Below are 8822 nucleotides of genomic sequence, written 5' to 3' on the forward strand. Positions count from 1 at the left end.
TTCGGAGGCCAAGGTGGGAGGATAACTTGATGACAGGAGTTCAAGACCAGCCTGGGCAACACGGCGAAACCTGTCTCTACAAGAAACAAAAACTTAGCCGGTTGTGGTGGCATGCGCCTATAGTCCCAACTACTCAAGAGGCTGAGGTGGAAGGATCACTGGAGCTTGGGAAGTCAAGACTACAGTGAGCTGCAATAGAGCAACTGCACTCCAGTCTGGGTAACAGAGTGAGACTCTGTCTCAAAAAAAAAAAAAAAAAAAAAAAGCCCAGTGTGGTGGCATGCACCTATAGTCCTAGCTACTCAGGAGGCTGAGGCGGGAGGATACTTGAGCCAGGAATTCGAGGTTACAGTGAGCTATGATTGCGCCACTGTACTCTAGCCTGGGTGACAGGGCAAGACTCTGTCTCAAAACAAACAAACAAAATGCTATTCAAGCATTAGGTTCTGTTTGAAGTGACTAGTTAGGATGTTATTTTTCAAATATCAAGTGTAGACTACTTGAATACAGTGTCCAGATTTATGAAGACAAAATGGAAATGAGCATTTGGAGTCAAGCCCTCCTCCAGAGTCTTTAACATAACTGCTGACCTTTTAATGGCTGCTATACCCAGGCATTCAAACAAAAGAGGCATTTGTATACATGCACATAAACTCTCCATATCTGTTAACTACTAGAATTAGTTTCCTGCATTTGCATGACTTTTGTCCTAACAAAATAAATACATTTTTCACAGTGTCTCCCTCCAAAAACAAATCTCCCAGAGAATTAATGGCATGGCACTGGGAGTGCCAGCAATAAAAATAACAAAAAGATGACACTCTTTTACTTTTACTTTTAGGATGGAAGACTTTTGTTGACAATATGAGTAACAACATTAAGTTTAAAAAGAAATTCCAAGAAATATAGTTTTCCAAATAAATTTTCAGTTGAAGGGGAAATCTTATAAAGTTGTCTTTAATCAGTGATTAATCTCTTCTTACTGGTCATTAATTTAAACCTATGCTTAAAGACAAAAAACAGATTTCTCCATGTACCTGATACAAAATGATCAGTAGTCATTTGAAAAACATGACTGAAAACTTACTCCGTTACAATGTTCTGGCGCATTTTACATGGGAAATTAAGTATTGTGTTTTGATTAACATCACGTTTGGATGCAACAGAATACCTGACCAAAGTGTATAAGTTAAACAAAAAAGGCATTTATGTTTCTTCTATAGCAATCCAGGTGCCTAACTCTAGATTGCCCAGTGAGGTTATCAAGGACATAGGTTCTTCCTCTCTCATTTCTCAATTTTTGTGTTTGTTACCTTATGATTTCAAGATGGTTCTCACAGCTCCAGATCTCATAACTACAATCAAAGATAGTGGTGGTGATGGAGTAGGAGGAACAGGCAAGTGTAAAATGTGAATATATTTTAGAGTGGCTCCCTTATTTTATCATGGAAATTTTAGTAATGCTCCCAAAAGTCAAGGCAGGATAAATAAAAGGCATTCACATCAAGACATGCTGTAGTAAAATGCAGACAAAGAGACAATCTTAAAGCAGCCAGAAGGAAAAAAATACAGTTCACCTATAAGGGAACAATAGACTTTTGGCACATTTATCAATGGCAACAGTAATAGCCAGAAGGCAGTGGAATAATATCTTCAAAATGCAGAGAGAAAATAACTGAAAACCTAGATTTCTATACCCAGAAAAACTACTTTCAAGAAGGTAGGCAAAATAAAAACATTCTCTGGCCAGGTGCAGTGGCTCACGCCTGTAATCCCAGCACTCTGGGAGGCCAAGGTGGGCAGATCATGAGGTCAGGAGTTCGAGACCAGCCTGGCCAACAGGTGAAACCCCTATCTCTACTAAAAATGAAAAAGTTAGCCGGGTGTGGAGGTACACACTTTTATCCCAGCTACTCAGGAGGCTGAGGCACCAGAATCCTCTGAGCATGGGAGGCAGAGGTTGTAGTCAGCAGAGATTGCGCCACTGCTCTTCAGCCTGGTGACAGAATGAGACTCCATCTGAAAAAAAACCCAGAAATTATAATTCTAAATAGTTCCTTGGTCAAAAAAGAAAGCATAAGGGAAATAAAACCTAAATAGAATAGAATAAAGGACATAACAATTTTAAGACCATAAATTAATTAAACAAAACACAACATTTAGTAGAAAGGATCAACAAAATAAAAAGTTGGTTCCTTGAAAAAAAAATAAAACTGACAGATCTTTGGCAAACTGATGAAGTAAGCAAGCAGCTAAAAGAATGGAAAATGAAACATTGCAAATACAACAGCAATTACACAGATACAAATAACATGAACAGTAAATACATTTTAAAATTTAAGGAAAACGGACAAATTCCTGGAAACATATAATGTACAAAACTACCTTAAGAAGAAAATTAAAATCTGAAATTGAAAATACGAGGGTTGATATTTAGCCTGTATGCAACTATACAGTCATACTGTTTGCTTAGGACCAGGGTCTGTTCTGATTAACTGGTGTAACCATTCGAATCGGTTGTTAAATAGTTTATCACCAAGCCTATAATCATTAATGAAATACGGTCAGTAGTTGATTCCCACAAAGAAAACGAGCCAGGCGAGGTGGCTCACGCCTGTAATCCCAACACTTTGGGAGGCCGAGGCAGGCAGCTCACCTGCAGTCAGGAGTTGGAGACAAGCCTGGCCAACATGGTGAAACCCATCTTTACTAAAAATAGAAAAATTAGTCAGGCATGGTGGCAGGCGCCTGTAATCCCAGTTACTCAAGAGGCCGAGGCAGGAGAATCCCTTGAACCTGGGAGGCGGAGGTTGCAGTGAGCTGAGATCACACCACTGCACTCCAGCACAGGCGAAAAGAGCGAGACTCAGAAACAAACCAACAACAACAACAACAACAAAAAAAACAAACACCAGGTCCAGGTCCAAGTAGTTTTATAGGCAAGTTTACCGGGATCCAAAGGCAGATAATTCCAATCCTAAACTCTTTCAGAGAGTATAAAATAAGGAACATCTCCTAACTCATTTTATGAGACTAATATAACTTCATACAAAAACCACAGAAGAAAAAAATTACAGTCTAACTCCACTCTTGATTATGGATAAAAATCTTAAACAAAATATTAGCAACCATATCCAGACAATGATCAATAGGGTTTATTCCCGGAATGTAAGGTTACTGCACCATTAGACAATTTATTAATGTAATTGACCACATCAACAGATTAAAATAGAAAAATCATATAGTCATTTCAAAAGAGGCAGAAAAAACATTCAATAAATTTTAACAAGCCACTTATAATGAAAACAAACAAACAACTCTCATCCAAAAAGGGTAGAAAAGAACGTCCTTAGCCTACCTAATAAACGGTATCTGCAAAAATAAATCTCTGGCAAATGTAATTCTCCACAGTAAAAAAAAAAAAAAAAAAGTTAAAAGCATTCCCTTTAAAAGGATATAAGACAATGAGATAAATTAGCATCACTCCTAATAACTTTGTGTTGGAGTTCTAGCCATTGCACAATATCAAAAACAATGACAACAATAACAACAAAACACAAAGAAGACTCAGGAAAAAATAAAATTGTCATACTTTATAAATTCAATAATTCTCTACATGGGTAACTCAAAGAGTCTGCTACAAATTATAAGAAAATTAAAAATTTTGCAGGATTGCTAGACATAAAATCAACAGGCAAAAGTCGACTGCATTTCTGTTAACACAAGACAGACACAAAACCTAATTTTAAGGGGATACAATAACACAAAATGTAAAATATCTAGAAATAAATCCAACAAAAATATTTTTTAGAGATGGGGTTGTGCTGTGTTGCCCAGTCTGGTCTTTAACTTTTGGACTCAAGTGATCCTTCTGCCTCAGCTTCCCAAATAGCTGGGATTACAGACTAAGCCACTACACCTGGTTCAATGTTTTTAAAATCAAATCATTCTAGACCACAGAAAAAGACAGAAAGCTCCACATTTAATTGTATAAAGTCAGCAAAATATTAATCTGAATATCTGATTAAAAAATAGTATAACAAAGGAAAATACAGAATGACCTCACTTAAGACTATAACTGCAAAAATTCTGGATACAATTTTAAGAAACAATATTTCAAAATAAAAAAATATAAACAAGTGGGGTTAGTCTAGGAATACAGGTATGGTTTCAATATTAAGAAACCTGTCAACGTAATTCATCATGCCAGCAAATTAGCGGGGGAAAAATAGTGATTATGTAAATAGATGATTAAAAGGCATTTGAAAAAGTTGAGCAGTCATCCCAATTAAAAACTCTCTATAACATCTGACTAGATGTTTTAGTCAGCAGAAGCTAACTTGTCCTACAAAGAGCCCCAAACTTTATTGGCTTGACACAGTAAGTTATTTTTCCTCGTGTCATAATCCAGTGTGGGACAACAATGGAGCTCTCCTACCCACAGTCATTCAAAGACCTGGGCTCTTTCCATCAGTAGTTCTTCCATCTTCTAGAAAGATGTCCCAAGTCCTCTGCATCTGACTGGTAGAGAAAGGAAGGCAGTGTGGAGAGTGTGGGAGGCTCAGGGTTAGTACTGGAAACATAATCTCTTTTTTCCACCCACATTCTTCTGATGAAAATTCAGTTAGGTTGGGTCTACATAACCATAAGCAAGAGTGGAAAATATAGTTGATCTCTGTTCTCAGGAGAAAAGGAAAATGTATGGGTGAGCATCTAGCCAGTCTCTGCCACAGAAAGTTACCACCTAAAATATTAAAGACCTTACCAAAAAACTAATAACATATATCATCCCAAAGAGTGAAACACTAAATATACTTACACTGAAATCAGGAAAAAAACTGGGACATTCACTATCACCATTATTTATTCAACATTATTTTGGAGGTTTTAGCAGGTACAGTAAGATAACGAAAGAAAATAATATAAATTTGGGAAAGGAGATTAAATTATCTTTTTGCTGATAATATGCCAACATATTTAGAAGCTCTAAGATATGCTTTTAAAAAGAACATATCTGTTTAATTAACATGGCTGGACACAAGATAAATACACAAAGATACATAAATATGTGAATATACATACATGTGTACATTGTTCTCCATATGTTCTCTTCGTTTGCTTCTATCTAAATAACTCTTGGGGCTTACACAAGCTCTCAATGTCATCTGTGAAACCTACAGACTATTGCTTATGGCAGAAAAAATGCACTCAACTTGTGAGCTACTCGCTTACATAACCATGTACTCCACTTTTACCAGATGAGTTGTTTGTTTACCAATTTCTAGTTGTGCTTGCTCCTAAACATTTTTATGACAGTTGTACTGTTATTATAAACCAAGTAACTTGAACAAATACTACTGAAGCCAACACATAATAATGTGATAAGAATGAATTTTTGTTTTCATGGAAGCTAAGTTGTCTGCTTTAGAAAGGTTCAATAAAGACAGGTTGCAAAAAAATGCTGTTGGTTTGGGCATAACAATTGTAAAGCATGAGGAGAAAATTTTAAGATTTTGTATTTGCATTTTTCTACAAGTCTTATTAAGTTACTGAACCAAATTAGAGAAATCCAAACTGAAAACTGTATATGATGCATTATTGATGTAGTTTATGCAAGAAAGATATTATGGTACTCCAAATCAGTAGACCCATACTTAAGAGAAGGACCTTGTCCTACATCACATTATGGATAAATGAATATATATATATATACACACACATATGTTTCATGTTAAAATATTTTAAATATGTATTATTACTACAGCATAACCTAGCCTATCCTGATTAAAGCTAGGCTAGGTTATATTACAGTAATAAAAAAGTAAAACCAAAAAAACCCTTAAGTCTCAGTGACTTAAAACCACAGACTCTTTATCTGGATGACATCCAGAGCCACTGTCTTCTATATGATGACATTCTAGCTACTTTACCCTTTCGGTACTTCTACATCAGCATATACTTCTATTATCACTGTGGCAGGGAAGATATGGAGAATCATGCTTCAACTTCTCAATGCTTCTGTGCAGGAATGAAACACACACATCACTTCTACTCACATTTTCATTGGCCAGGATTAGTCACATGGCTATATCTAATTTTTTTTTTTTTTTTTTTTTTTTTTGGAGATAGAGTCTTGCTGTATCCTCTAGGCTGGAGTGCAGTGGTGAGATCTCGGTTCACTGCAACTTCCGCCTCCCGGGTTCAAGCGATTCTCATGCCTCAACCTCCCTAGTAGCTGGGATTACAGGCATCTGCCACCATGCCAGGCTAATTTTGTTTTGTATTTTTTAGTAGAGACAGGGTTTTGCCATGTTGGCCAGGCTGGTCTCAAACTCCTGACTTCAGGTGATCCACCTGCCTTGGCCTCCCAAAGTACTGGGATTACAGGCATGACCCACTGCACCTGGCTGGCTATATTTAAGAGACAAGAAAAAGCGTCACCTTCTTGCATACTTGAAAGTAAGAGAAAAACCAATTATGGTTGAATGGAGATAAACATCTATTGCATAGGTGTCATTTTCTAGGATTTCTCAATCTCGCCAACTTAACAATAAAATATTGTGATACATGGTATTAGTGATCAAAATATTTGCTGCCCTTCAAGTTGAAAGAGTACTGATCCTATCTCACTGGTTATTTCTTAGGTGTCAGGCTTGGCATTGTGACTTGAAGGGCCCTTCCTTGTGGAGAACATATGCATCCCGGATGCTTCAATGTCGGATATGGGCACTTCTTGCTTTGGCTTATAAAGTGTGGGGGAAGTGATGTGTGACACTTCCTGGCAGGAGCTTTCAGAACCAGCAGATGCTATACTTTGACTCCTCTCTACTACAAGACTGCAATGTGCCCGACAGCAATGGCTTCATTAGCCTGGGCCCCAGAGTAAGGGTGATGTGAAGCAGAGCTGCAGCCAGCTTGGGATGGGCATGCAGTATGAGCAGGAAATTTTTTGTTGTTATAAGCCACTGAGATTTTCAGGTTGCTTGTTATTGCAGTGTAATTTAGACAAAGCTGACTAAGACACATACCATCCTTACTGCATCTGTAGGAATGGTTACAGCAGTAACCAAAAAGAAGTGAGAACGGAAAAACACAGTCATGTGCCACATGATGATGTTTCAGTCAACAACGGACTGCACATATGATGGTGGTCCCTTAAGATTATAATGAAACACTTTATTTTTACTGTTCCTTCTCCATGTTTAGATATATTTAAATAAGCAAACACCACTGTATTACAGTGGCCTAAAGGATTCCATACAGTAACATACCATGCAGGTTTGTAACCTAGAAGCAATAGGCTAGACCATACAGCCTAGGTGTTAGTAGGCTATCCCACCTAGGTTTGTGTAACGACGCGATGACATTTTTCACAACGACAAAATCGCCTAATGCTGCATTTCTCGGAACGTATCCCTATTGTTAAGAGACGTATGACTATATTCTTTCTGTAATAGTGATAAAAGTACAGAATGCTTAAGGCTAAATTTGACAAGACAGGTTTAAGACATATGAAGAAAATAAAATATTATTGAAAGACATAAAGCATGTCAATTCTCCAAATAATCCATATATAAATTTCATGTAATTCTAATCATAATTCCAATGGTTTCTTTTTAATTTGATAAAGGCATTTTAAAGTTCATGTGGAACAGAATTTACCCACAATGATGCTGCCAGGATTAAATGAAGTAAAGTATGTAAAGCACCTAGGACAGGATTTGACATCTATAGTACATGTACTGATATGTGTTGGCTAGTATTACTCAGAAAAATAAATAGATCTTTAAAATGGGGAGTGCCAAAATGTATCTTAGTACACATGGGATTTTAATATAGCCATCTAGAGGAAAAAAAACTAGACCCCTATTTAATCCATATCCAAAGTTAAATCCCATATGGATTAAAAACAAAAATGTAAAAAAATTAATATGTTAGAATAAAATTTAAGAGAATGAATTTATACACTACAGGTTAGGAAAACATTCTCAACTGAAATAGCAAACCAGGGAGTTGCAAAGGAAAAGATAATTTTTTAAACATGTGTATTGTCAAAGATACCATAAAGAAAAGAATAATCTTATTATATAGTAGACTTCAAGAAATATCTGGGATGTATCAGAAAAAGGTTAATACCTATAGTATGAAATGAGTGACCAAAAATTTACAGGAAAAAGAAAAAAAAAACTCCACAGAAAAATGAGTAAAGAATGTGTGAATAGGCATTTTCAGAAAAGCAAATCTAAACAGTAAACATGAAAAAATGCATGATCTGAATAGTAATCAGAAAGATCCAAACTAAAGTAATCCTGAGTTATCACTTCTCACCCATCAGAACCACAAAAGTTAAATTTCTGTTGACAGAAATGTGAACTTAAACCACTTGGAATCATGTTTACCATTTGGGGAAGACGTTTGAAAGCAACCCTTTAATATAGTGGTCAAGGAGGAAATTATTTGGCATTGCAATGCACCAAATATAACTACACTATTTTGAAAGTTCAGCTTTTCATGAAATGGATTTTGACAAGACTCTGACTTAGGCTGCTCGTTGTATATCCCACAGTGTATGTTCCTCTCGGCTCCAAACTCAGAATTTTGCAACTACTTTTGGTCACTGGACAGCGTTTTTTTATTTCATGACCACTCCAACCCTTGAATACATGGAGGCTCCTAATGGCACTGCCTGGCACACCCTAACCACACAAGTTCTGGCAGCCCTGGTTGAACTCTGGCTAACTCGACCTTTTCAGATCTGTGACTCGTATGGCTGTCTACATCTGATTCTGATTCTTCACCTAGTTTCTCAGCCCCTACTTTCT

Source organism: Pan troglodytes, chromosome 14 (genome assembly GCF_028858775.2).
Source record: "Pan troglodytes isolate AG18354 chromosome 14, NHGRI_mPanTro3-v2.0_pri, whole genome shotgun sequence".
Lineage (NCBI taxonomy): Eukaryota > Metazoa > Chordata > Mammalia > Primates > Hominidae > Pan > Pan troglodytes.